The sequence below is a fragment of the Mauremys reevesii genome, linkage group 18 (genome assembly GCF_016161935.1).
Source record: "Mauremys reevesii isolate NIE-2019 linkage group 18, ASM1616193v1, whole genome shotgun sequence".
Lineage (NCBI taxonomy): Eukaryota > Metazoa > Chordata > Testudines > Geoemydidae > Mauremys > Mauremys reevesii.
Genome location: NC_052640.1, coordinates 1,116,976 through 1,125,057, shown reverse-complemented (window position 1 = coordinate 1,125,057; position 8,082 = coordinate 1,116,976).

Sequence of the window (8,082 nt, the reverse complement as noted above, 5' to 3'; positions counted from 1 at the left end):
TCAATTTACATGTAAACAGCTGGATAAACAGCTCTTCTTGTTTCACAGAAAACTTGTTTTTCACCTTTGCTGATGGACCAGTGCCTTGATACAGACTCCAAGAACATATTTTCAGTGTATATACATAACTCCTTTCACTACATCCAGATGAGCATTTCTCAGTGATATTGATGACCGGTGTGACACCAGCTTTCATTTAAGACCTCCCATTATAATCTTTAGTGAACTAGAATGTACAGCTCAAAACACAGGAGATTAACAACTGCGCACCCCTTTGCCAGCGGGCACTAGGAGGTACTTGAGTAGTCACAATATTGAATGCATACCATTTTTCCTAATCCAGACCAGTCTAAAAACAAGATTATATCGAACTAACTAGATTAATGCATTATTAAGCTTGTAGGGGGCAGAAGGAGGCACGAGGGATGCGGGGGGCTGTTCTTAGTCTTAGAATTTGAATTTTCAAAAATGAAATCTGCAGTCATTAGTGTAAACCTCTGCAGAGCTACATCGGTCTGTCCTAGTGTCGACAGAACCCCAGTGTAGCCTGCCACTTTCATTCCGAGCCTATTCCAACACCCCTGGGCCAGGCACTATTTATTTATTTTAATTAAATTATCCATTCATGCTCCTATTTTATAAATGATGCTGTGGTGGCTACATGTACTAGAGAAATGATTACAACACCCACCACTCGCTCTGACAAGGACACTTGGCATTCCTGCTTTCCAGAAGCAAACCTGCTTGGCTCCTTGCCATAACTACCAAGGGTTAAAAATCCCTTACCAGCCATAATCATGATTTTTCCAAGCCTATCCCAGCTTGGTACAAAAGGCCTGCTTTAATCCCAGTTGCAGGGGACTCATATTGTACTCATGGACTTCTAGCAATGTCAGGCTATCAGGTTTCCAGCTAATATCCAGAGCACAGCCCAAGCAGAGACTAGGAACAAAGACTACTTTGTTACAGAAAAAAATCCCTAAAGATATCACCAGTGCACTAAAGTTCAAACTGTTAAATGATTCAAATATTTAATGAATTCATTTGAAATGAGGTCTTACAGCCCAGAACACTTCTAGATCATCATTTACAGAGAATCCACCTCTTCGTTTACTTCTTTATGAAGTCGCTGCTTTCAGGTTTTAATTACAACCATTTTCCTTCCAGGCTTTTGTAGGGATTCCCCGGGTTGGTACAGCTCAGGAATTATTTTTTTTTTTTTTGTCTGTGACTACTGGGTTTTCCAGAAACCTTTTAATGAAATTCACATCACTTGTCTTGGACTATTGCATATAATATGTGAGGTTGACAGCCCATTGCTAAAAGTAGCAGTACAAGCTGCTTTTCTCTAATGGTATAAAGACCAGAGCTTCTAAAATTAGGGGGTTTGGTTTGGGGCTTCTTTAAATAAAGTACAACAAATTCATGTGCCCAGATTCAAATTGGGCCATTGTGGAGTTCAGGTTTAGGGCTTGTCTACACGGAGCAGCAATGCACACTAATGGGGTTGGATTTCTAAAATGCACCAACGTGTCACCCACTAACTGGCCTGTATAGACCCTGCTTGCATGAACTAAAAGTTCTCTAGTGCACATTAACGTAGTACTGTTTGAAACAGCACTGCATTAATGCAAACTAGGAAACTTTTTGTTCACACCAGCAGGGTCTATAGAGGCCAATTAGTGATAGACACACTGTTGCACTTTAGAAATCCAACCCCATTAGTGTGCATTGCTGCTCCGTGTAAACAAGCACTATGTGGTGTATACTGAACGCAACATGGAAACTTCTACACCTCTGGTAAGGAAAATCAGAGAAACACTGAGGACAACTGTACGTAAGAAATCTGAAAGACAACGTATTTGCATTCCTTTTTTTGGACCGTAGTTCTTCCATAACAGACTCGTCTCCCCAACATGCGATGAGATCCAGTACCTCCCGTTTGGACCATGCTGAGGCTCGTCTGCGAATCCGGGACTGCGTGATCTCTTGTGATGGTGGACTCTTCATGGTTGCCTGTGATGGTGGACTGTGCTGATGGTCACCTGTGCTGATGGTGACCAAACAGGAAATGAAATTCAAAAGTTCCCAGGGCTTTTCCTGCCCACCTGGCTAGTGCATCGGAGTTGAGAGCGCTGTTCAGAGCAGTCACAAGGGAGCATTCTGGGATAGCTCCCGGAGGCCAATAAAGTCGAATTGCGTCCACAATACCTTTAACCCGGGATTACGATCTCAATTTAAGCACTACTCCACTTGCCGAGGTGGAGTACAGAAATCGGATTAAAGAGCTCTTTAAATCAAAAAACGGTTTGGTCATGTGGATGGAATTTTTTTTTTTTCAAATTAACTCAGCTAATTCCGAAATAACAGACTAGTGTAGACCAGGTCTTAGATGAGTTAGTGGTGCTTACTGGGAAGCAAAAAGCCACTCCTGCTCTCAGGCATCCAGAGAGGAGTTAGCTCTTTGAGTGATAGCCCCTATGTGTATTCCACTCGAGGGAGTGCATGTACTCCAGGTGCCTGAAACTGAAAGGTTTTCACTAGCTGTGTCCATTGGTCCAAGCCTGTGCCCTTCTCCTCCTTGTGCTTCAAACCAATGCTATAAAGGGCAGTGCAGACAGACAGCCTCTCCAGTTCCTTTCTACTGCCTGTGGTCTGTGATGGACCTCTCCGCAGCTTTAGCTAGCGTTTTCTTTAGTACAATCAGTTGTACATCGTTATACCTGTCCCTAGGTAAGTTTACTCTAGGGTAGTGTTAGTTTTAGAGTAGCTTTAGGAGTAGATCGAGGACACCCACGCTAGATTGCAGACAGCTGGAAGCCTTTATCCGCCACCTTTCAGAATGATCACCCTGGCCTCTATAATCCCCTTGTTAAAACCAAGGCGACTGCTTTGCAGCTCTCAGTTTCAGGGATGTTTACTTCCACATAGATCTCTGTCCTGCACATAGGAGGTCCCTGGGGTTTACTAGAGGCCTAGACCATTACCAATACACAGTGCTCCCCTCTGGCCTCTCAACAGCACTGAGAGCATTCAGGTGTCACGGGTAGTGGCAGCTTACCAGGGAACACTAATGTGTCCTGGTATCTCAGTAACCGGGGTAGTGATGAGTGCTCCTGGGGAAGTCAGACCAAGAAGTGCAGCTAGCAGCCCTGTCCCTACTCCGACTCCCGCAAGCATCATGACTCCAAATAAATGCAAAAAAAAGTCACTTTCAGTGCCCATGCAGACTAGAGACTTTGCTGGAGCAGACTTGATTATAGCCCAAGCAAACCAACCTCACGGCCAGTTCCAAGCTATGGAGTCCTCAGACAATACGATCACGTCTCATCCTTTGTAGGCCACATGGCTACGTAGAACATATGGGACGCCCATCACTAACCTTTGTCTGTGATATCCGTAGGCATCGTTGTGGATGGCATGCGCCAAGCAAATCCAGTGTGGACAAGCTGGTCTCACTCCCCCACTCACCTAATGGGAAAACAAGACGACTGTGCATAGGGGGTCCCCTCATCCTCCCCACCCTCAAAAAGATTAATTACAGATGCCTCCCTGTTAGACTGGGGAGCCCATCTAGACAATCCAATAGCAAAGGGTACTTGGATGTCTTAGGAATCCAAGTTACACCTACACCTTTAGCACTGTATGCAGTGCACAAACCTCGCCAATAGTTCCTACTATTTATCCAGACCCTGCCTGTTCAAGTCATGGTAGACAACATGACAACAGTTTATCATCACAAACAAGGAAGGGCAAAGGCCCACCCTTCTTTGAATAGACACCGTCCATCTCTGGAAGTGGTGCATTCACCGCCAGCTCATCCTCTCAGCAGTGCCCTTTGCCCAGGCTGGAGAACACTGGTAGATGCTTCAGCCGACATTTCTCCAGACACCCCGAGTGGAAACTGCATGACTCAGTGGTATGCAGCACCTTTCAACAATGGCGATTCCTACTGTAGGATTTCTTTGTCTCTCATGAAAACAAGAAATGCCCAGTCTCCTGCTCCCAAGTGGGACAGGGCCACAATTCCAGAGGGGACGCATTTCCAGTGCAGTGGTGGAATGGCTAACGTACCCATTCCTGCCCATCCCTCTCTTACCTTGAGTGCTGAGGAAGCTCAAACCAGACAAAGTGTCAGATGATGGACAGTGAGATGATGTGGAAAAAGCTCAAGTACTCAGTGCTTTTTTTGCCTTAGTCTTCACAGACACGGTCAGCTCCCAGATTGCTGCACTGGGCAGCACAGTATGGGGAGGAGGTGAGCAGCCTTCAGTGGTGAAAGAACAGGTTAAAGACTATTTAGAAAAGCTGGACATGCAGAAGTCCATGGGGCCAGATTTAATGCATCCGAGGGTTCTGAGGGAGTTGGCTGATGTGATTGCAGAACCACTGGCCATTATCTTTGAAAACTTGTGGCAAGTGGGGGAAGTCCTGGACGATTGGAAAAAGGCAAATATAGTGCCCATCTTTTAAAAAGGGAAGGAGAATCTGGGGAACTACAGACCGGTCAGCCTCACTTCAGTCCCTGGGAAAATCAGTGAGTCCATTTTGAAGCACTTGGAGGAGAGGAAGGTGATCAGGAACAGTCAACATAGATTCACCAAGGGCAAGTCATGCCTGACCAACCTGATTTCCTTCTATGATGAGATAACTGGATCTGGGAAATATGGGGAAAGCGGTGGACTTTATCTTGACTTTAGCAAAGCTTTTGATATGGTCTCCCACCAGTATTCTTGCCAGCAAGTTAAAGTAGTATGGATTGGATGAATGGACTATAAGGTGGATAGAAAGCTGGCTAGATCGTCGGGCTCAACAGGTAGTGATCAATGGCTCAATGTCTAGTTGGCAGCCAGTATCAAGCAGAGTGCTCCAGGGGTCAGTCCTGGGGCCGTTTTTGTTCAACATCTTTATTAATGATCTGGATGATGGGATGAATTGCACCCTCAGCAAGTTTGCGGATGACACTAAACTGGGGGGAGAAGTAGATATGCTGGAGGATAGGGATAAGGTCCAGAGTGACCTAGACAAATTGGAGGATTGGGCCAAAAGAATTCTGATGAGATTCAAGGACAAGTGCAGAGTCCTGCACTTAGGACGGAAGAATCCCAGGCACTGCTACAGGCTGGGGACCGACTGGCTAAGCAGCAGTTCTGCAGAAAAGGACCTGGGGATTATAGTGGACGAGAAGATGGAGATGAGTTAGCAGGGTGCCCTTGTTGGCAAGAAGGCTAACGGCATATTGGGCTGTATTAGTAGGAGCACTGCCAGCAGATCGAGGGAAGTGATTATTCTCCTCTGTTTGGCACTGGTGAGGCCACATCTAGAGTACTGCATCCAGTTTTGGGCCTCCCGCTACAGAAGGGATGTGGACAAATTGGAGAGAGTCCAGCAGAGGGCAACAACAATGATTAGGGGGCTGGGTCACGTGACTTATGAGGAGAGGCAGAGGGAACTGGGCTTATTTCGTCTGCAGAAGAGACAATTGGGGCGGGGGGGGGCTTTGATAGCAGCCTTCGGCTACCTGAAGGGGGGTTCCAAAGAGGATGGAGCTTGGCTGTTCAGTGGTGGCAGATGACAGAGCAAGGAGCAATGGTCTCAAGTTGCAGTGGGGGAGGTCTAGGTTGGATATTAGGAAACACTATTTCACTAGGAGGGTGGTGAAGCACTGGAATGGGTTCCCTAGGGAGGTGGTGGAATCTCCACCCTTAGAGGTTTTTAAGGCCCTGCTTGACAAAGCCCTGGCTGGGATGATTGAGTTGGGTTTGGTCCTGCTTTGAGCAGGGGGTTGGACTAGATGACCTCCTGAGGTCTCTTCTAACCCTAATCTTCTATGAGTGTATAAAATGGTAGAGGCCTAAAGATACAATGGTTTACGTCAAATAAGCGTTGCCATTGCAGAGATCCCACAACAGGTTTGAGAATCCAACCCTCAGATACCAGGGTTATGGGCATTATACAGAACTTTTGTTCTTTGTATAATTTGGAAGAGATTGCCATGGGTGCCGAAGGCTCGAGATGGAAGCCCTTTTAAAAACTTTTTCAAGCATCAATTTAAATACAGAACTCATACTAATGGGGGTAGAAGCTGTGTGTGACGCTGGGGTGAGATGGGATGAACCCAGAGTTTGTTTCTAAGCCCTGCTATGAGTTGATGCAGAGTGGAATAAAGTCCCAATGGGATATTTGCTTTGCAGTTAGACAGTATGTTTATATTTCAGAAAAGATGTTAAATCACTTAGCTAGGGGGAAGGTATGCCTACCTCAGAAACATTCAGGTTCAAATCCTGAATGCCGGTAAAGACTTTGTACATTCTTGTGTTTGGGGATTTATAACAATATTACACAGTGCCAAAGGCTCAAAACAACCAGCACAGATTTTAAAACAGCCAGAATTAAAAAACACCCCAAAACAGAGCTGTGGGCGTAAAGTCACAGAGCAAAGTGTCAGGGAATCTACAGCATTTTTTTATTTTCACATTCAACATAATTCAGCTTTGTATTAATAGGAACAGAACATTCTAACAGGACTGGGTTTCTCCACCAAATAATCTTTCTAGTAAACTGGTATATACTATTTAAGATATAGTTAATGCATTCAAATATTCTCTCCTCCCATTCACAAATCCTTTTATTAAATGTTTGGAGCCCACATAAGCCACGGTTACTTAAGCAAGGGAAAAGATGGGTTTTCCTTTCTGTGCTTAACTAAACAAATCCCACCATCCTGTCAGATCAAGTGTAGTATTATACCTTCATTCCTAAGGAGAAACTCAGCTTTTCTACAAATGTTCAGTATTCAGTGACCCCTGCTGGCCACCAGAGTAGTAGCAGCCCAAGTACATCTCTGCAGAAAGAATATAAAAGTAGCAGTGACAAAAATAATTAATTTAAAAGAAATACCTAAGGTAGAGAAGCCACTTTCACTAACTAAAATACAAGAAATTACTAGCCAGGAAACATGGTAATTGCAGCTTATTCCCTTGGTGTGTTGGAACCAGAGACTTTGCTCCAACTCGGATGAACTTGTCTTGGCACCATTTGGACATTCACGTCTCCTACTTTGCGTGGTGGCTCGGTAAGATGTTTGTGAAGAACACTGTGGTTGACTTTAAGAACAAGTCAGAGCATTTTCAATTGAAATGCACTCTGAATTCCAGTCTCATCTCCTGTTTTATCATTACTCACAATCAGACACATTAAAGATAACCATGACACAAGTTTTTTCTCACCTACATTTTTAGCATCCCAAAAGCAATTATCTTTCTGTCACTTGTATTATTTTGACAGCAGGAGCAACAAAAAATATTCCCTTTGTCCCCCACCTCCCCAAAATACATTAGACATCAGAACAGTCAGTGGTGGGAACTCACAGGTTTCCTGCTCCCCACCCCATGTCACTTCTAATCATGATATTTCTTGAAGATTAAGTGAGACCTACGAGTATGGAACACTTAACAGACCAGTCTTGTTTCTCAGGTACATGTGGGCGGCTGCTGCTTTGTCTCTTTGCACCACAGCTTTGTTAATGAGTTGGTAGCATGTTTATATGTACAGATTCAAAGGTGCATGGTCCCCATATTGCACCTGAATGGCCCAGGCACTCTGAGGCTCATTCTAGTGTGCCTGTGTTACGCTGACAGACCCAGGGCCGGCTCCAGGCACCAGCCAAGCAAGCAGCTGCTTGGGGCAGCAAAAACCCTGGAGCCAGCCCTGGACAGACCCCAGTCTCGGCAGGTGGAATCAAACCTGGGATCTCTGAAACTTAGTGCATGAGCCTCTATTGCATGGGCTAAAAGCCCTGGGGCTCTTGGCAGAGGCTGTAGTAGACTCATCAATCTCTAGCTGGGCTGAAGGACAGAGTGCCACACCCAGCAGGCCTGGGTTTCACCGGCATGTTTCTGCTCACAGTCGGTCTGGCCCCAACTTGTTTTGGTCATGGGCATTGTATACAAACGTAAGATTAGATCATTCTTACGGCATTTCAATTGCACCCGCCAGTGTGGTTTCGAGGTACCAACCCTGGTAGTAAATCTGACAATGTCTCTGATTTTGTGTTTTCATGACTCATATTTCCATAGTGAA